We start from the raw sequence: 20,712 nt of genomic DNA, 5'->3' as shown, positions 1-20,712 counted from the left end.
GGAGACGATGATACCCTAAGACTCACTCAGCACAGAGGGAGGGGGAAGCCAGCTAGCCATTTTCTTCATGTGCATCTTTATTTTAACATCAGGGTCTGAATATCATTACTAGTGTCACTACTTGAATCATCTCACAGTTTTCCACAGTCCAAGATCATTTTTTTAAAGGTGCTTGAGATACGTTGGTCACAATCCTTGCTTTTCAGTGCCTAGAACGTTAGAACTGCTTGAGCTTTCTTTGCTGCATTTGTTTCTGTGTGGGATGCTGCCCTCTGTCAGCATGGGGAGTGTGAGGTCAGCTGATGTACAGTGCTCCTTCTCTGACCAGACTTGCCATAAGTCTGCACAGGCTGCTCACCCTTCACAGGTCATTTTCCCAGCCCTCAAATGAAGAGGTGGGATAGATATGCTTGGTATTTGGGACAGTTCACACTGGGCCCTTTGCCTAGAGAATAAGAGCTTTGATAGTGGGAGGGCCGGATGAAAACCCTTAAAAGTCATCCCTGACACTGCCAAAACAGTGAATCAAAGTAGTACTGCGCCCCGGGTGATGGGGAAAATAGCAGAAATTAGGGCCTCCCTTAAGGTCTAAAGGATCATGTCACCATTTAATTTAATGCTCTGGCTCCTCCAGAAAGCAGAAGGACCCGAAGGATGACTGCAGGCCACAAGGAGTAGCCCCAGCTGCAGTGTCCATGCCAGATGTTGTATCTCTGCTTAATAGGACCTGAGGTACAGGGCATGTGTCCTTTGACTTGGCAAATGAGTTTCTTCTCTATTCTTATCAGAAAAGAAAATCAGAAGCAATTTGCATTCACTTATAATACACAAAAGTATACATTTATAGTTTTGCCCTGGGGCTTTTTTAACTCTCTCTCCTTCTGCCGTAATATAATGTGCCATGTTCAGAACTGTCTGGACAGCCTGCAGACTATCACACTGAGCTGCTGTATCATACTAATCAAATCGGATATGCAAGAAGGGGCCAGTATGTTGGAAGCCCTGTTAAGACATATGGGCTCCAGGGGGTGGGATATAAACCTTATGAATGATCAGAATTCTTTCTCATCACTAAAAACTGTAGGCAGCCAGAGATCGTGGGCACCATGCCAAGACACACCAGCCAAAGTAAAAGATAAATTATTGCATGGCACGTCCTTCCATGAATTAGAGAACAGAATACCTGGTAAGCCTCTTTGGGTTTTGGAAGCTGCATATTCCACACCTGGAAATACTAATCTGGCCCATGTACTTAGTGACAGAAAGGGCTGCCACCTTAGAGTGGTCATAGTGGAAGAAATGGAGGCTATGTATCAACTCCTACTTACCAAGGCTGATTAGCTGTTTCTGCCATCCGATGTCCAACCTGCCAGCAACAGAGACCATCACTAAGACTCAATTATGGCACCATTTCTCAAGAAAATGAACTGGCCACTTGGTGGCAAGTTGAGTACACTGGACCCTTCCACCCTGCAAGAGCAAACAGTTCGTTATCACAGAACTAGACATATATTCGGCTTTAGATTTGCCTTTCCTACTCCAAGTGTTTACAAAGTCTCTACTGGCGTGGGATTCAGCATCAAGTGGGCTCACTTTACAGCAAAGGAGAGTTGAAACAGCATATCATGGGCTCCATTAGTCATATTACAGACTGCTGCAGATAAAATGGAGCATTAGAATGGCCCACTGAAGGTATAGCTAAAGCACCAGCTCAGTGGTGCTACTTTCTGAGGATGGGTCACATTCCTTCAGGATGCAATATCCACCTTGAATCAAAGACCTTAAATAGGACTGTGTCCCAAATAAGGAAAACACATTGGTTGGGGAGCCCAAGGGTGGAAGCAGGGGGACCTTGCTCACCATCATTCTTGACAGCCCACCAGGAGACTCTGGGCTTTCCACCTGGCAATTCTGGGCTTTGGAAGGTTAGAGATTCTAGTCTCCAAGTCAGGATGATGGAACATTCTCTATCTGGAAATTTTATGGCCTTGGCAGAGAGAAAAAAGTTGCAAAATACTCACGGGACCTTAAGGCTTTCTCTAAGAAGTGACATGTATCACTGCTACTCATTTTCCACTGGCCAAAATAAGTCACAGGGCCAAGCCTAATTTTAATCCTTACCCAGGGGAGAGAGAGCAAGTATTTTAAAACAAGAATACCTTTCATAAGAATTTATGTTCTTATACATAATTACAAAATTCACCAGGACAGAGAAACAGTGAAGGAAGCTAATAGATCATTCCTGTTACTATGCTATGCAAATTATTAAAACTATTTGCAGACATGAAAAGCCAAGGCATTTAATGTAATCACATCTTTAAAACTGTTTATTGTTTGTATCATAAAATGGTAGCATAATTAATGCTACAAAGGCATAATCTAGTTTCTGGAACTGTTTTAATTTTCATAATCTTAAATAAATCCCGTTACCCCAAAGCTTCAAAGAGGGGCTCACAGTTTGCTTAAAGGAAGGAGCTTGGACAAGGTATTAAATCCAAGCACAAAACTCAGGCTTGGGGCTCTGAAATTTCTCCATGTTGTTGCATCCTTCCTCATTAGGGAGAAGCCTTGGCAAAGGTGTATTGTAGTAAGTGGAATAATCAGTGGTTGATGAAATAGCCTTATTATTCATAGGGTGTATCATTTGGGAATTTTGGGTTAATGGTTCATTTTCAGGTTCAATGATAGATGGGCATTTCCCTTCCTATCTAGTCCCATTTATGACCATCAGACCCATTTACAAGATGACTAGCTGGAGGTCATTCCCCCACTGAACAGAGCAGAGTACACGGGTGCCTGTGAAGTGATTTCACTAAGTGAGCTAAGCATATATAGTATAATTATATATAGTATAATTCCTTAGATGACCAGTGGTGATATTTAGTTTTCACATTTTCCTTAGAATAAAAGGAATCACTTTTATTTGGGACCTCAAGGTCTCCTGTGTTGTAAGTCCTATGTCACAGGTTAGATTTCCTGGGGAACAAATGTGAGACGGAGTTTAGGATGCAGGTTGTGTCTTTGGCATCAACACTGATGGGAAGGAAGCAGCCTGGGGCTAGTAGCAGAGAGAAAATGACCTATCAGAATCCTTCCGTGTTGGGGTAAAATGGCCAGACATTTGTCCTATCATGTTAGTCATAAGACGTGGGCTACCCTGGGAGGGATGTGACCTTGGGTGAGGCAGCTCTCTGAGGCTGAAGCAAAGTCTGACAGAGGCTACAAACAGAGGCCGTCTCTGAGAGGACTCGTAGCATCTGGGGCAACAAGTCCTACCCTGAAGTCCTACCTATGCAGTGGTCCTTCACAGTCAACCCCCGGTGCCACTCCCTTTCTTCATACACATTTGAGAAGCAGCAACTGAGGCAGCTGGCGGGCCTCTCTGCCTAAAGGCAGCTTCGCAGAGGATGGCCAGGCCCCCTGTCTCCACGCCTCACCTCCTCCTCACCGGCACCTCTGCTTGCCTTCATGGCTTACTGGGAAGGATGCTTATACTCCGAGCCCTGCGGGCCAAAGAGAGAACCCAAGGGGACCACCTGGGCTCCCCACACATTCCTCCACACCCCGTGGTGACCCGCAGCCCTGCTCCCACTCAGTCCATTACCTTCGCCACATTGGTTTTTCCTTTTCTTAACTGCAGGTCTCTGAACACAAGGAACCCAAAGTGGCCAGGCATCAGGCATAGCTTATAGACGAATAGGACTCTCATTATGTCCGCTGATGAAAGTGTTATTTTTTCTATTTTCCTGTGAACGTATTAATATATTTCAAACAAAAATGGTATTCTGTAATAAATATAGTTCTAACGTTCCCTTTATTTATCAATACATCTTGTTAATGAAGACATTCATAAAGTACCCATGTTTACTCATCAGGGTTCTTGAATTAAGAAAAGTAAACAGAAACTGGTTAATTTACAGAGGAAAGGAAACCACTGGAAGGTCATTGGGTAGCTCATAGAATTAGTCAAATTTGAAAACTGGCAGTCTAGGCTGGGACCGAGGAGCCTCGAGGAAGGGTAGGTTAGAACTGGCCTTAGGAATCCTACCTCAGACCCTCCTTCCCTTTCCCCACCTCCCACCCACACTGGCCCTGGGCTTGCTGCCCTTGGACCCTGACAGCTTTGTCAGGACTCCTGACTGCACTTGGCGATGTGAGTCTAATGAGTGGATACGTAGTGTGTATCGTATTCTCTCACATAGTAGAAAGAATTACGACCCAGATGTTAGAGGTGAATTGTCTTTTCAATAGTCTCTCAAGACATTTTAAGGACCTCTGGGCCTTGAGTGCTTCTCAGTTTGTGACAGTTTGGAAGCAGCATGACTTTCTTGAAAAATGGCCTTATGGATGGGTGACCTTTCAGGAACCACTGTTAGTTTTTTAGGTTTTTAAGTGAAGTGGACCATGTAATCTGTCTTCTATTGTTAGTCATTCCTGAGTCTGACCTTGGGGAAGTTCAAGGGAAGTGAAAGTGGCTCTTTACCTGAGGATAAGCTCAGGGAGATGCTACTTACAACTCAGAAGAAAGCACTTTGCTCCGAGAGTGAGATATTTTTCTCTCAGGACCAATCTAATCCTGTGCTACAAAATCCTATATTCATTATCAAGTAGTGCTGATTAAATGTTCAAATGTGCAGAGAGCTGTTCTAGGAACCATGCAAAGAGAATGATCCTGCCCTGTAGGACCTTAAACTCAGAAGCAGAAATTTATTACCTAAGAGGTGTCATTTAGCGCCCTGGATCTGATGAGAAGTCAGTTCTCCAATCACTTTGGAATGCTTTAGGCTCCTGAGCACACTGTTTCCAGTTGTAGAAAGCTTTTGAATTTTTCCGCTCCAGGCCATTGAAATCCCACAGTCTGGGGATAATACTGAGAGTACAGAGAAAATGCAAATTAAATGTACACTATGATTTTATTTTTTTACTTTACTTTCATGAACTCTATATAATGCAAAGAATGTTTACTTCATCGGTTTTGAACCACTGATTTCTTGAGCAAGTCACACTAGGTATCTCCATGTTGCCACAGTGAGTATGAAAGAACCTCTGTGGGCTTTGTCCATTGTGACAACCACAGCAGCATCTTACGTAGTCTGACTCCTTGTTCTTTGCAAGCTGTAAATATTATAAATCCCACAGCAATTCTCTTCTAAGCGGTGGCACTATTTACTATATCCACAGTGACCATTTGCTCTAAATATTCTGATACGACTCTGGGATTTCTGAAGCATTTTCTTATATTGTTGGTCCCATAAACCTTAATATCATCCTAGAAATTCCAATTTTTTGACACCTAAGCCTCATCTGCTAAAACTTATTTTCATCCTTAGAAATGGAATGACAATTCTTCATGAAATGGTCTGTCTTGTCTTTGGTTTAGTAACGCATACAGAACTCTGCCTTTACTATTACTAGTATTCCATCAATAAACTCTCACTATTCCCACCACCACTATAATAAAAGCCCAACCTTCAGAAAAATCAGTGCCACCAAAGTAACTACAGTAGAGTTGACAGTTTTGTGGCTACCCTGACAGATTTCCAGATGAGCTGGGTAAAATAACATTACAAGATCTCAATAATTTTATGCAAAAGTGAAATGCTTTGCTGTGTTGTTGACTGTCCCTCACGGGGAGATACTCGGTTTTGTTTTTGTCATTGTGAGAGTTCTTTTCATTACTCCTGTGCATAGGCTTCTGTGTCTCTGTTCGGTCTAGCAGAAGCAGTGACAAATAGCCTAAAGGCTGAAATGAAGGGCATTAAGAACCATACTTGGCTCTTCCAGCTCCCTAGGAAAGGTGCCCCTGCCCTTTATCCTGTCAGAGAGGGATGCTGTAAAGATCTTTGTGCTGAGTCAGGTGAATCAGTGCTGAAGAGGTAGACCAGCGATACTTTCCCAAAACAATGTAGCAGAAACCATCTGGCAGTTGGTGGGGCAACTACTGCCTGGTATTTGAGACCTCTGACCGTAACTTAGGTTTCAGCGAGGGTTTCTATTTTATTCCTGGGCACAAATGGAGACTAAGAATTCTAGCCCTTAAAGTAAGGACTCTGACTCATCATTCCACTAGCTCTAATATCTGCGATCAGGGATCTGACACTGCCCTCCAAGCAGCCCAATACATTCTGAATGGGATGAAAATCTTCATGTTGTGAAATCTGCAGATATCCACTCCCTAATCTGTCCTACAGAACAATGGTAAAATCATTCAAAGTCTTTAAGGATACCGGAAACATTTTTATTCCATCCTAGGTTAAACAGGGATGGAGCTTAAGGACTTGAGAGCTGCTGTGAACAAAGATGACATAAATTACAGACATAAAACTTGAAGCATTTATGAATAGGATTCATAAACAAATTTAATAATCTATAGTAAGTTCAACATAAAAGGAGAACATCCACTAGAGAATATTATGTACATTATTATTAAAATTATCCATTCTATTTTACTTCACTTTAGTTTCTGAAAATGTGGTTTTCTTATATGTTATCATAAATACTAAAGAGATTAACTCACTCTCACTTTTCATTAAATTCTTCTCTAATCCTTGGACAGAATTTTAAAAGCATGTAATGTCAGTGATTCTCCCCGACACTCTGAAATCTTTATAACCTGGCTATTTACCTAGCCAAGCTAGATTATTTTTCTATTAAAATCCACTTCAGGTTTAAAATTATTCAAAATATTGCTCTACTTTTACTCATAGAACTATTTCAAACAATTTACTTAGCCTAAATCTCAAAATGCATAACATAGATGTTAACTCATTTTCAAGAAGTATTTAAGGAGGCTGACAATATATAACAATATATTCGAAACCACCTAAACAGTCATATACCTAGCAATTGATTCATCAATTTTGAGCACCTAATCTGTGCCATGTGTTCAGCTAAACACTAAGTTTAACTAGTAGAATAGTGGCAGAGTAGCTACTATCAGATTGACCTCACATTTTTTGTGTACTCCATGAATACAAATCAAAACAAAACAAAAATAATTTGCAGGAAGTAGAATAAATTTCTAGACTTCTACCTCTGATTTGAAAGACTAAGGCTGACTAACAAAACTATCATCTATCTATCTATCATCTATCTATTTATCTATTTATCATCTATCTATCTATATCTATCATCTATCTATCTCCATCATCATCTTTCTGCATACAAGTAATATTACCGCATACAGTAATATTAGTTTGTATATAGTCATACCTATTTCGGTAGTAAAACAAATTGTTGGTTAGGTATCTATAAAACTCTTGTAAGAAAATTTTGTATCATTAGACTACATTTAAAATTCTCATCTTTATAAACATTTAAAAAAATTTTATGATCTGTCTGGGATAGACAGGCACTTGATTCTTGTGTTCAGTTTTATTGCATCTTATTGTCTTATTACAATGTAAATTGCATGATATAATGCATCTAAGTATCTGGGAATTAAATATTCATTAGTATCTGAAAATCTGTATGACCCTATATCTGAACATTTGAAACTTGAAAATACATCCCAAAGTAATACCAAATATGGCAATGCATCTACTAGAACAATAGAGGAAAAATTAGGAGATAAATATAATTAAAAGTATATATCACATTTGTATCATTGGGTATTCAAAGCATTTTATTATGAACATTTCTAGAGTCAAGTTTTAAGATGTTCATTATAACTGAAGGTGTTGACTGCAGAATTAAACTACATAATTAATAAAGGATGATAATTTAACAAAATTATATAAAATCTCTTGATCTTTTCTAAGAATTTAAAATAATAGTTCAATGTATCTTACAAAATTTTATTTTATTTAACTGATGAATTAAATAAATTTTCCAATATAGTTTTATTTTCCATTTTCTTCTGTACCTTTTACGTTTTCAATCACTAATCTTTATTTAGTTGTCACTGAGGTATAGAAACAGTTCACAATTCATTAAAATAAATATAAGCTTTTTGTGGTAGCCATCTCATGACTACTTAATTCCATTCTTCATTATTTCACAAGAATCTCACAAGAGCAACTGTTAAAGGAAGAAGTACATTGCTTCAGAATCTCACTAAGCCTCCCTGTCTCTCAATATTGGACAACAGTACACGTGTGCTTTCTTATAGGTTACAATTTGGGACTTGTAATAAAGGTGTACTTGTACCTAATTTATTTTCCTGAAGCATTTTAGGTCTTGGACCTTTTTTTTTTAGTACAAAAATATTTTCAGGGGTCAATAAACATTGAGTAGTTGGAAGAAGATTCTGAAATTGTCTCTGTATTAAAAGAAGAAAAACTTTATTTTCCTAAATCATTTATTTTTATTTTTATTTTTAAATAACCTAATAAGGTAATAAGTAGATATACATTTTTTAAGTCTTTATTGAGTTTGTTACAATATTGCTTCTGTTTTATGTTTTGGTTTTTTGGCCCCAAGACACATGGGATCTTAGCTCCCTGACCAGAGATTGAACCCACACCCCTTGCATTGGAAGGTGAAGTCTTAACCACTGGACCACCAGTGAAGTCCCAATATACATTTTTAACATAAATAATATTGTAGAACTATCCGTTAAATATAATTATGCAGGGTATAAACTGAAAGACATTTTGAAAAAACATGAATCCTGTAGGAGGGCTAAAATTTTTTTTGATTTTGGATCATATTTTTTTTATCTAGTTCAACTTGATACACATTTATTGACAATTTATTTGTACTTAGCATTGTGTTAAGTACTGAAGAGATAAAGATGATATGGTCTCTACCCTTAACAAGAACTTAAAGATACTTTTCTTTTTTCCAGTAAGTTTATCTCTTGAATTATGAAATTAATCCCACTGAGATCATTGTTACAAAAAACAAGACAAAGGATTATGAATGTTTGGAACTGGTTATCCACTAGCATAAACTATAATATCAATTGTGTGAGAATCTGTATTCTTTGGCCATAAATTTAAAATTTAAGGCTTCCCTGGTAGCACAGTGGTTAAGAATCCACCTGCCAATGCAGGGGACACAGGTTCGAGCCCTGGTCCAAGAAGATCCCACATGCCATGGAGCAACTAAGCCTGTGTGCCACAACTACTGAGCCTGCGCTCTAAAGCCCGTGAGCCACAACTACTGAGCCCACATGCCACAACTACTGAAGCCCACGTGCCTAGAGCCCATGTCTTCAACAAGACAAGCCACCACAATGAGAAGCCCGCACACCACAACGAAGAGTAGCTCCCGCTCATCGCAACTAAAGAAAGACCACGTGCAGCAACGAGGACCCAATGCAGCTAAAAATTAATTAATTAATTAATTAATTAATTAAAAAATAAAATTTAAGCTATGAGGCATATTTAACCTAAATTGTAAGGAATATCTTGACCTTTCTGAACAATCAAGGGGAAATTTGGGGGGAGAGAAATATTTCGCCCAAAATAAGATATGTGAAAAATACACTCAGGTGAGAGTTTTCAATGATCAGATAAATTTAGCTGAAATGGATTTCCAAAATTTCTTCTGTTAGACATGAAGGAAATGGGACAGCCAGTAGAAAGGAATTATCAAGTGTGATAAAATCATTTATACATTGAGAACTATTTTTCAAACCCTATCTACCAATGGTAAAATTTGATAGTTTGATAAAATTGTTTATTAATGCTTTTCCTCTACATTGCAAAATCATAAAAATATGAAATTAGAAATAAGAAAACAATACAGAAAGTGATCTTCCTATGTTATGGAGGGAAATTCAAAATTACTTTAAAAAAACCCAAACAGTAATGGTTAAAGAACACACACACCAAAAAAAAAAAATCTGGGAGAGTCCATATTCATTCACCTGAATACGAGCTGTGGGTTTGGGTCTGTAACTTGCTTGTCATTCTTAGTGATAACTCCTCTGTGGGCACCCAGCTCACGGCTGGATTGCTAAATAGATATCATAAATTTAAAATGTTTCTTCTTTTGTTCTTTAGTCTTTACTAATTTCTGAATAGCATTCTTAGCTTCTCTACAGCCAACACACACACACACTCTCTCTCTCACACACACACACACACACACACCGAAGCTTATATACTATTAAACATGCCAACTTAAAAGTCAGTGACCTGACTTAAACTCCTGGCTATGCCCTTAGCCAGTTGTATGAAGATAAACAAATAAAATCAACCTCTTTTGACATTACTCCCTCACCTGTAAAATAAGTGTATTGGACAAAGGTTATCTAAAATGGTAGTCTTAACCCTGGGCTGGTTCCCATATGGCTCTGTGGGTTTCATCATGTATGCAGTGAGTCACTGTTTTATACAGCTCCTCTGGTGATACTGATGTGAAAACGGACAACCAGTGATATAAGTTATATATGACTTTTGAAATGACTAAAAACCTAAACACAAATGTATGTGAAAAAATTTTGGTTACCCTGTACATAAATAATTTTTTACAATATACTATAAGTAACTTCAGTTGCTTATAAGATTATAGTTACACTGTCTCTCTCTCTCTCTCTCTCTCTATATATATATATATATATATATTTACTGTAAGAAATTATATATAAGTAGCTAATATAATAAATATATAAATATGATTATTATATATAATATAGTTACTATACATAAATATATATAATAGTTACTAAAAAATAAGCAAATGAACAAAATGCTCAATATATAATATCCTTAAAAATCAACACCTCTGAAGAAAAAGCAATTATTTTTCAGATTTTTCCTTTTTGGAAAAGTTTTTATTTTGCTTTTAACTAGCTTAATTTTTGTTTCTGAACAAAAATTTTACCATATGGGTGCTGCCAGTTTCCAGCAGTGATTCTATATGAGTGGATAAAAACAGCCAAAGCTTCAGATACAGAAATATACTCTATGTTTTTTCATGTGGAAATCGGCTTAATAAGAATTTAATGAGGATCAACCACATGCCCGATTCTGCATGATGTATAACGACACAAAGATTAATAAGCCTACATTCCTGTATTTGAGCCACTCTACCTGGACCTACAGATCATGTTGTCTTGGAATAAAATCTACAAGTATTTGTAAACTTGAAATCCATACTTGTTTCTTGTTATCTGATTGTAATTCAAATTGTGACAATGTATGAAATTCCATCATTATTTCTATAATTCTTTGTTTTATTTATGCCCAAGTAATTTTCAGCCAATTGAAATCATATTAGTAACTCGAGCAGTGCTATTGAATACTTAGGAGCTCTGCTAGTCTATGGAGACAAACCCAGCTATGCTCACAAATGACCTCTTTGAGGAAAAAAAAGAAAAAAGAGTCCTTATGTGTAGTGTTTGTCAATTTTGGGGTGTAAACTCTCCTACCAGGGTTGATTTTAAACTACTAAAAATTTAACAACCATCTTGCAAAATTTCTGAATATTTAATGATCATATCTAACAAGCTGGTATTAGCCAGGCCCAGTCAACTACTAGACAAGACTTTAGTAAGTTATATTCTTCTCACCTTAGTAGGGAGAAACAGGAAGACATCTTATAGGACCATTGCTTTAGTGAAAGTTGTTTTGAGAAACCCAAGAAGAAGTAATAATGAGTGGCTAGGGAAGGCTTTAGAAAGGAGGTGATATTTGGACTGTACCTTGAGGGGTGAGTAGGTGTTCCCCAGGTTTGCAGAGGTTCCCCAGGTTGAGGCAGAGTGGCAACTTAGGAGATAGAATATCTTGAAATAAAGAGGCAGAGCGTGTTAAAGAAAAGGAAGTGAATAAAGTAGGACATGGTTACACTTGCAATAATATAATCTAACCAGAGAGAGGGGAGAGGCCATGAGACAAGGGATATATATGGTAGGAATTAGGAGGGTGAGAGGGCATCTGATTATGAAGACACATATGCCATGTTAAGGAATCAAGCAGGGTTTAATACCTGCCTCCATCTGAATAGTGGAGTGACATGCCTGGCTTTCTGTTTTACAAAGAACACTCTAGAAGCAACATAGAAGGTATTTTGGAGGTGAAGAGAGAATAGTGGTGGCAAGACCTCTTAGAAGGTTACTGCGATATTCCATGAGAAAAATATAAAAGCTTGATTGGAAATGTTAAGTTTGAGATGCTTGTGAAAATTATTTGGTGTTTTGTTTCTTTGTTTATTGAGATGTAACTGACATATAACATTGTATAAGCTTAAGGTGTATTGATACAATTGTTTACCACAATAGGTTAGTTAACTCCACCTTTACCTCACATAATTACTATTCTGTTGTTGTTGTTATAGTGAGAACACTAAAGCTCTACTGTCATAGCAACTTTTCAGTGTATTGTTAACTACAGTCACCGTGTTGTACTTTAGATCCTTGGAACTTATGCATTTTATAACTGGAAGTTTAACCAACATCTCCCTATTTCCCCCACCACTCAGCCCCTGGCAACTACCATTCTATGGTTTCTATGAGTTTGATGTTTTTAGGTTCCACATATAAGTGGGATCATACAGTGTTTGTATTTCTCCATCTAACTTACTTCACTTAGCATAATGCCCTTAAGATCCACCCACCTTGTCACAAATGACAGGATTTCCTTCTTTTCTATGGCTGAATAATATTCTATAGTATTCATACATATATACTTCATTCTTTTTATCCATTCATCCATTGGTGGACACTTAGGTTGCTTCCGTGTCTTGATTATTGTGAATAATGCTACAGTGAATATGGAGGTAGTGTGAGTATCTCTTTGAGATAGTGATTTCATTTCCTTTGGATATATAGCCAGTATTGGAATTGCTGGATTGTGTGATGGTTCTATTTTTAACTTCTTGAGGGATCTCCTTACTGTTTTCCATAGTGGCTGCACCAATCTACGTTCCCACCAACAGTGCACCAGGGTTCCCTTTTCTCTACATCCTTACCAACACTTCTTGTCTCTTGTCTTTTTGATAATAGCTATTCTGACAGTTGTGAAGTGATACCTTGTGGTTTTTATGTGTAGTTCCCTGATGATTAGTGATGCTGAGTACCTTTTTCATGTACTTGTTGGCCACTTGTGTGTCTTCTTTGGAGAAATGTCTATTCAAGTTCTCTCTGCTCTTTTTTCAATCAGATTGTCTTTTTTTCTATTGAGTTGTATGAGTTCCTTATATATTTTGGATATTAAATCCTTATAAGATTCTTTATTATTTAAAAAAAAACCTCCTAAAAAAAGCCAAAGAAAAAATGTTGTTTTAGTGATCACAAAAATGAAGAACATAGCATATTTTCCTCAATATGCTTTCCCTTTTTATTCTGAGACTACTGTTGGCAGACAAATCTTATTGTCTTCTCCTTTGTGTAATTAAAATAGTAAATTGTATGGTATGTTCCTTTCTTGTCACATTTCCATATAACCTTGCTCAGTCAACAAAACTGTCTTTGATTCTAGACACAGAAACAAATCAAATGTGGGCAAAGGATATGAACAAAAAGAGCACATCTGATTCTAGTGGACATTTCTGTCTAGTGCAGTGTTCACCAAATTAGATATTTTATGGAAATTCAATAATCTTGCCCAATGTGTAAATAAAGTCTTAATCTTCCTTAAAGAGGCATGTTTTTTATAAAGAACAACTGTTCTTCAAAAGCTGATTCAGTGTGCAAATAATCTGTGTACTTTTCTTATCACACGTTTGTCTTCTCATCCACATCTATTTCCCCCCTGCCTTTGAACTCACATTTGTGTATTTCTAATGCAGTGGTAATTCTTTATTTTCTATCTGAAACCCAGAATGTCCCAGGGCAATGATAATGTCAGCACACATATAAGGTTTCCAACTTAGGCATTTGGTACTGTCTATCATGGCTTATATTACTGCATGGTGGTTATAGTGGAAGCTCCATGTGGAAATTTTAAACTCCAGGCATTTGGTGTTGTATTTCCTTGTGGCATTCTGCCAAACTCAAGTGCAGCCACTGTTTCTTATGAGATATTAGCAAGGATATTAGTGGGGAAAATAATCTGAAAACCATTGGTTGTATTTGCTTATTGGCAAAGCTACTTTTCTGCTAAGCACAAACGCATTTATTTTTCATTATAGAAAGGAGATAAGCACAGACTTCTATTTGAGAAACAAATTTTAAACCCAAGTGAAAATTGCTTCAAAAGCAGGTCTATATTAGAGCAGGTAAATCAATGAAATAGTATGTTACGATGCAGTCACAAAATGGTGACCTTCAGGGCAAATCTGTCTCTTTCTGTCCTTTTGGGGGCTACACTTAATGTCTAAAAAAAATTTTTGTTGTATTTTATTATGTAGGTAAAATGCTGTTAAGCTCCATTCTCTCCCAACCTGAGGATTCCCAACTCTGAATTTCCCCTCACATATCCTGAGTCCAGCAGACCTTTGAGTTAGCTACCTTGGGAGTACAAAAGTGCAAAGACTTAGGAATCAGACGATGCTAGATTCAAAGCTTGACTATTTTAATTACTAAGTTCAGCTGTCATATGAGAATAATATTGTTCAATTTATATAGATTTTGAGAAAAAACAACAAAATCACCAAACAGTGAAAAATGTTTATCACTTAGTGGGAACTCAAAATGGTTCCTTACTTAGCAAGTATAATTATTAATAAATTCTATATTGAACCAAAAGAATTTAGTTAGAATCCCTTAATATCTTCAAATAGTTCACTTCTTATTTTATCTTCTCCATCACAAATTTCGTGCCTTTCTCTTTTTGTATTCCTTATTTTATTCTTTTAGGAAGTTGTATGAGCTGTTTTAAAGCATGGAAAATCATCCTGGAGGTGAATAATCTTTTGTGAGTTCTCTATGCTGTGGTCTGAGTGTTTCTGTCCTTCCAAAATTCATATGTTGAAAACCCAGTGCCCAAGGTGATGGTATCAGGAGGTGGGACATTTGACTGGTGCTCTTATAAAACAGACCTGAGAGCACTACCTTATCCCTCCCATCACGTGAGGATACAATGAGAAGTCTGCAACCTGGAAGAGGGCTCTCCCATAGCCATGCTGGCACCCTGATCTCAGATGTCTAGTCTTCAGAATTGTGAGAAATAAGTTTCTGTTGTTTATAATCTCCCCAGTCTGTGGTATTTTGTTATAGCAGCCCCAACAGACTTAAGACCTCCTACGTTCTCTGCTTGTAGTGGGACTATCTCCGAGCTCTATAAGCAACATTTCAAAGACACACTGTGATGCTGCATATGTGATTTCATGGGGTAATATGATCTCTGAATTTCTCAGAGCACAATGAAGAAGAGAAAATCAAGTTTGCAAGTGGTAAACGTTACCAAGATAAACTAATTTTCAAATGAGAAAATCTGTGTATAAGAAACTATTAAAAAAAAAAAAAGAAACTATTAGAAAGAAGCAATCCCAAGGACAGATTTGAAAACTGAGGGTCATTTTCTGTGTATTTTGAAGAGTACTACAAACTAGGAAAAGAGTCTTCTTACTTATTCACAAGTAGAAACTTCCTACTGTCCCCGGGTTTCCAAATTTCTCTTCTTTTCTTCTTAAACCAGTTCATTCTGCACTCTTTTTCCCTTTCTAAACTTAGTTCTCTTGCTTTTTCCCTTGGGTTATTTTCTTGTCCTGTCTTCTCTCTCCTCCTGCCTCATGGGCCACGTAGCCCCCAAACAATATTCACCTTTGTTTACCATGAACTCCAGCCTCCATCCAAATAGTTATGAGCTTTGCTGGAAGGGGTGGGAGAGAGGGAAGATTGGCGAGGGAGATTTCAGAAGCACACAGAGCCTGAAGGCAGGGAGAGGAGGTCACGGCTTCTTCCCTCCTGCGTACCTTAAAAATCATGGGCTCCTGGTTCCTCGGTTCTGACACACTGCCTAGGGCTTAAGTCAGCTGTTGCAAACCCTCCCCGATCTTTCCTATGTTTGTCATCATTGTTACCATGGTCTTTGGGTGGAGAAGACTTTACCACAAAAAGCCGACTTACACAGGAAACAGATACGCCAGAAGAAGAGCTCTATTTCTTTTAAGCAATGCGGTGGAAGCAAAGAAAACCTGTTTGTGACTCCCCACCACCATCTCTTTTGTATTTCTCCGCTCTCTGAGTCATCCCATCTCTATCAGCCTCCTTCCTCACTGGAATATGATTTTTTCCTTTCCCCCAGCCCTACAACATTTCATGTTTCTCTAAGGACATATTATATAGGACACGATACAGTGTTTGCCTTATACATAGGATAGTCGAAGATTGGTTGATTTAATCATATTTCCTTTTTTCATGCTAGATATAAATTATTCGAGGACAGAGACTGAATCTTCTCATGTATCTGTAGCTTTCAGTAGTGAGTGCACTGCCCTGAGCATAGGATATGCCCTATAAATTTTAATTGAATTGAATAGAACTATAGTTTTTGCTTTGATAGGAGATGAGGAAAATAGGAATTCCAAATCCATCATGTCAATTCCTCTATTCAAATTCCCATTTCCTTAAATAATTCCCTTGAAAACATTAAGGCAGGCATAGTGGTTAAAAATCCACTTCTGGTAGTCAGAAGATAGAATTAACTCTCAGCACTCAACTGGGGTTTGGGTCTCCCAGTTTGAAACTGTGAAATGAGGTAAGGTCTTCTTCATAGAAATGCTGTGCAGAATAAAAGGTACTAACATATATCCCAATGCAAGAAGTATTTGTATTTTAAGAAGGGGAACCTGAGACTGGCCAAAGCACTCATAATAGATGGATAAATCAAAAGGTAAGGTTTTGTTCCAGAAACCTAAATGGATCCCTCTCTTCTTCCACATTTAAGCATTTGATTTCCCTCTCAATTATTTTTTCTTATGTAACTAGAAATAAGTATTGTACAAATAAAAGTATACAGTACATGAGTTGTTGAAATATTTTCTGTATTTTCCACTAAGTGGGTCTAAAAACCTGGCTTAATTGGAAAGGATCCAAGAAGTACTCTCCATGAAATTTTCCTGAGAGAAGTCAAAGGAGCCAAGAAAGATTAAATCACAGAGGGATTTCCCCAGTGGTGCAGTGGTTAAGACTCCACGCTCCCAATGTAGGGGGCCCCGGTTTGATCCCTGGTCAGGGAACTAGATCCCACATGCATGCCGCAACTAAGAGTTCACATGCCACAACTAAGGAGACTGCCTGCAGCAACTAAGACCCAGAGCCACCAAATAAATACATAATAAATAAATAAAATAATATTTTTTAAAAGATATATAAAAAAGATTAAATAACAGAAAATTAGACAAATCTCCATACTGATGCCTACCCTTAATTTTTACATAACTCCAAGAGTTGACTGAAGTTATTGTGTCATAGGAGAAGAGACTTATCTAACTAGTTCTTATTACTGTTCAGTAAGGTCATGACGTTCTAAAACATAATCCTCCAAGCAAGGGTGAGTTATGCACACAAAGCAGCTACTACCAGGATTTATTCTTGACAGGACTCATTTACCAAATTTATAGGAATGCCATGTGACCATTTTTATTATCACAACTTTTTGTGGACATTCTTGCTAGTTACTTACCATGTGCTTTGACTGCCTGAGAACAACACTTAAAATCTCTTAAGAATTTGAAGAAAACATTAAAGATACCTTTAATTGTTAAACATGGAGTGAAAACCCATCCCAAGTTATCTATTTGCAATTTTTCAGTATTTTATTGCTCTGTTGATATTCTGGTACATGTTGTATGAGAGGTAGGAGCAGGTAAATATATTGATTGTTTGCTTTTGTAAGTAACTCATTAAAAATGATTTGAGAAAATTAAGATAGACTTGCGCATTCAAAGCATCCTTAATGAGACTGGGACCCAGAAAGTCCCTTTTATGGAGACCATTGCGATTTTAATGAGGATACTGAAAAGACTGTTAACCTAAGCTGTAATCATATCCTATATTTTGGATGTTGGCAATTTACTGAATATTTGACTTGGTAATTTACATCAAAAATATTTTGGGGCTTCCCTGGTGGCGCAGTGGTTGAGAATCTGCCTGCTGATGCAGGGGACACTGGTTCGTGGCCCGGTCTGGGAAGATCCCACATGCCACGGAGCGGCTGGGCCCGTGAGCCGTGGCTGCTGAGCCTGCGTGTCCAGAGCCTGTGCTCCGCAACGGGAGAGGCCACAACAGTGAGAGGCCCGCGTACCGCAAAAAAAAAAAAAAAAAAAAATATATATATATATATATATATATATTTTTTGGAGTATAACTAATTCCATTTTCTTTTTTTTATTGAGGTATAATTGATATATAACATTATATTAGCTCAGGTGTGCAACATAATGACTCAATATTTATATACACTGCAAAGTGATCACCACAATAAGTCTATTTACCATCTGTCACCATAGGAAGTTACAAATCTTTTTTCTTGTGCTGAGAACTTGAGAGATTTACTCTCTTAACACCTTTTTTTTTTTTTTTTTTTGCGGTATGTGGGCCTCTCACTGCCGTGGCCTCTCCCGTTGCGGAGCACAGGCTCCGGACGCGCAGGCTCAGCGGCCATGGCTCACGGGCCCAGCCGCTCCGCGGCATATGTGGGATCTTCCCGGACCGGGGCACGAACCCGCGTCCCCTGCATCGGCAGGCGGACTCTCAACCACTGCGCCACCAGGGAAGCCCTGTCTTAACACCTTTTAAGTATTCAGTACAATATTATTGATTGTAGTCACCATGCTGTATATTACATCCCTATTACTTACTTATTTTATAACTGGAAGTTTGTACCTCTTAACCCCCTTTGCCCATTTTGCCCACCCACCAACCCCTTCCCCTCCAGCAAACACCAATCTGTTCTCTGCATCTATTAGTTTTGTTCTGTTTTCTTTGTTTGGTTTTTTAGAGTCCACATATATGTGAAATCATATGGTATTTGTCTTTGTCTAACTTATTTCACTAAGCATAATGCCTTCAAGGTTCACCCATGTTAGTCCTAACAGTTTTTTTGTGTGTGTGGAGTCTTTAGAGTTTTCTATATATACAATCTGTCATCAACAGATAGTGACAGTTTTTCTTCTTCCCTTCCAATTTGGATGGTTTTTTTTCTTTTCTTGTGTAGTTGCTCTGGCTAGGATTTCCAACACTGTGTTAAATAAAAGTGGTGAGAATGGGCATCACTGTGTTGTTCCTGATCTAAGAAGAAAAGCTTTCAGTTCTTCACCAGTGAGTATGATATTAGCTGTACCCTTATCATATATGGCCTTTATTGTGTGGAAGTACATTCCCTCTATACCCACTTTGTTGAGTTTTTATCATAAATGAATGCTGAATCGTCAAATACTTTTTCTGCATCTATTGAGATGATCATATGATTTGTATTCTTCATTTTGTTAATGTGATATGTCACACTAACTGATTTGCGGATGTTGAACCATCTTTGCATCCCTGGAATAAATTCCATTTGATCACAGTGTAAGAGCCTTTAAATAAGTTGTTTGATTTGGTTTGCTAATATTTTGTTGAGGATTTTACATCTATATTCCTCAGGGATATTGGCTTGTACTTTTCTTTTTTCTGTGGTATCCTTGTCTGATTTTGCTATCGGGGTAATGCTGGCCTTGTAAAATGAGTTCAGAAGTGTTTCCTCTTCAGGTTTTTGAAAGAGTTTGAGGAGGCTAGGCATTAAATCTTTGAACATTTGGGAGAATTCACCAGTGAAGTCCTGAACTTTTGTTTGTTGGGGTTTTTTTGATTACTGATTCAACCTCCTTACTAGTAATTACTCTATTCAGATTTTCTATTTCTTCCTGATTCAGTCTTAGAAGATTGTATGATTCTAAGAACTCATTAATTTATTCTAGGTTGTCCAATTTCTTGGTGTATAATGGTTTACAATAGTCTCTTATGACCCTTTGTATTTCTTTGATATCAGTTGTAATTCTCCTCTTTTGTTTCTGGTTTTATTTGAACATGTTGTCTCTCCTTTTTTAGTGACTCTAGCTAAAGGTTTTTCAGTTTTGTTTTTTCAAAGAAACAGCTCTCAGTTTCACTGATCTTTTCTACTATCTTTTTAGTTTCATTTCATGTATTTCTGCTCTGATCTTTATTATTTCCTTCTTTCTACTAACTCTAGGTTTCCTTCGCTCTTCCTGTAAGTGCTCCCATTTTCTTTTCACTCACAGTGTAGGTTCTGTGGGATGCACATCCACTATTTCAGATCATTAAGTAAATTTCCACTGCAGTGCTTTGTGGAATAATTTATTCTTGAAGAAAATTTGGTTTAGTGTTGTTGAACTTTTGTCTTCTCAGAATCTCTCTGCATACTGTCTAAAATTTTAGTGTATCTGTATTTTTTTTTTTAAGAATAAATGATGTGTTGCAACGAAGCCACCAATTGAAATGTTCTCATCGCCCAAAAAGCTCTTGAAATCGCACCTGGTCACAAAGTCTTCCCCAGATACCTGTAGGTGAGGAGTAGTGCCATTTCCTCTTATCCCGTTTGAACCTGAATTATTCATGAGTCTTCACTTTTACCTTCAAAAGACACTTATTAGACTGCCTGCATGTTTCTTGGCTAACTAGTTTGAAGTTCCTTTGTCTAAGGACATAAGTATTTCTCTTATGTTTGAGACAATGTTTCCTTTAATTATAAATCTTTACAGAACAAACCTTTTATCTAACATATTTAACTTGATCCCTTCGGAACTTCCTGGTGAGAATTTATATAGCTGAACATTAAATGGAAGTTTGAGGTCATTCACTTTTTCTGAAAGGTAGGCAGGTTAGTATCGAGTCCCCAGACTTTTCGATATTTCTTTTAATTGCCTTGAAAGTAAACACAC

This window comes from Hyperoodon ampullatus, assembly GCF_949752795.1.
Source record: "Hyperoodon ampullatus genome assembly, chromosome: 20".
NCBI lineage: Eukaryota > Metazoa > Chordata > Mammalia > Artiodactyla > Ziphiidae > Hyperoodon > Hyperoodon ampullatus.
This window is presented reverse-complemented; position numbering follows the sequence as displayed.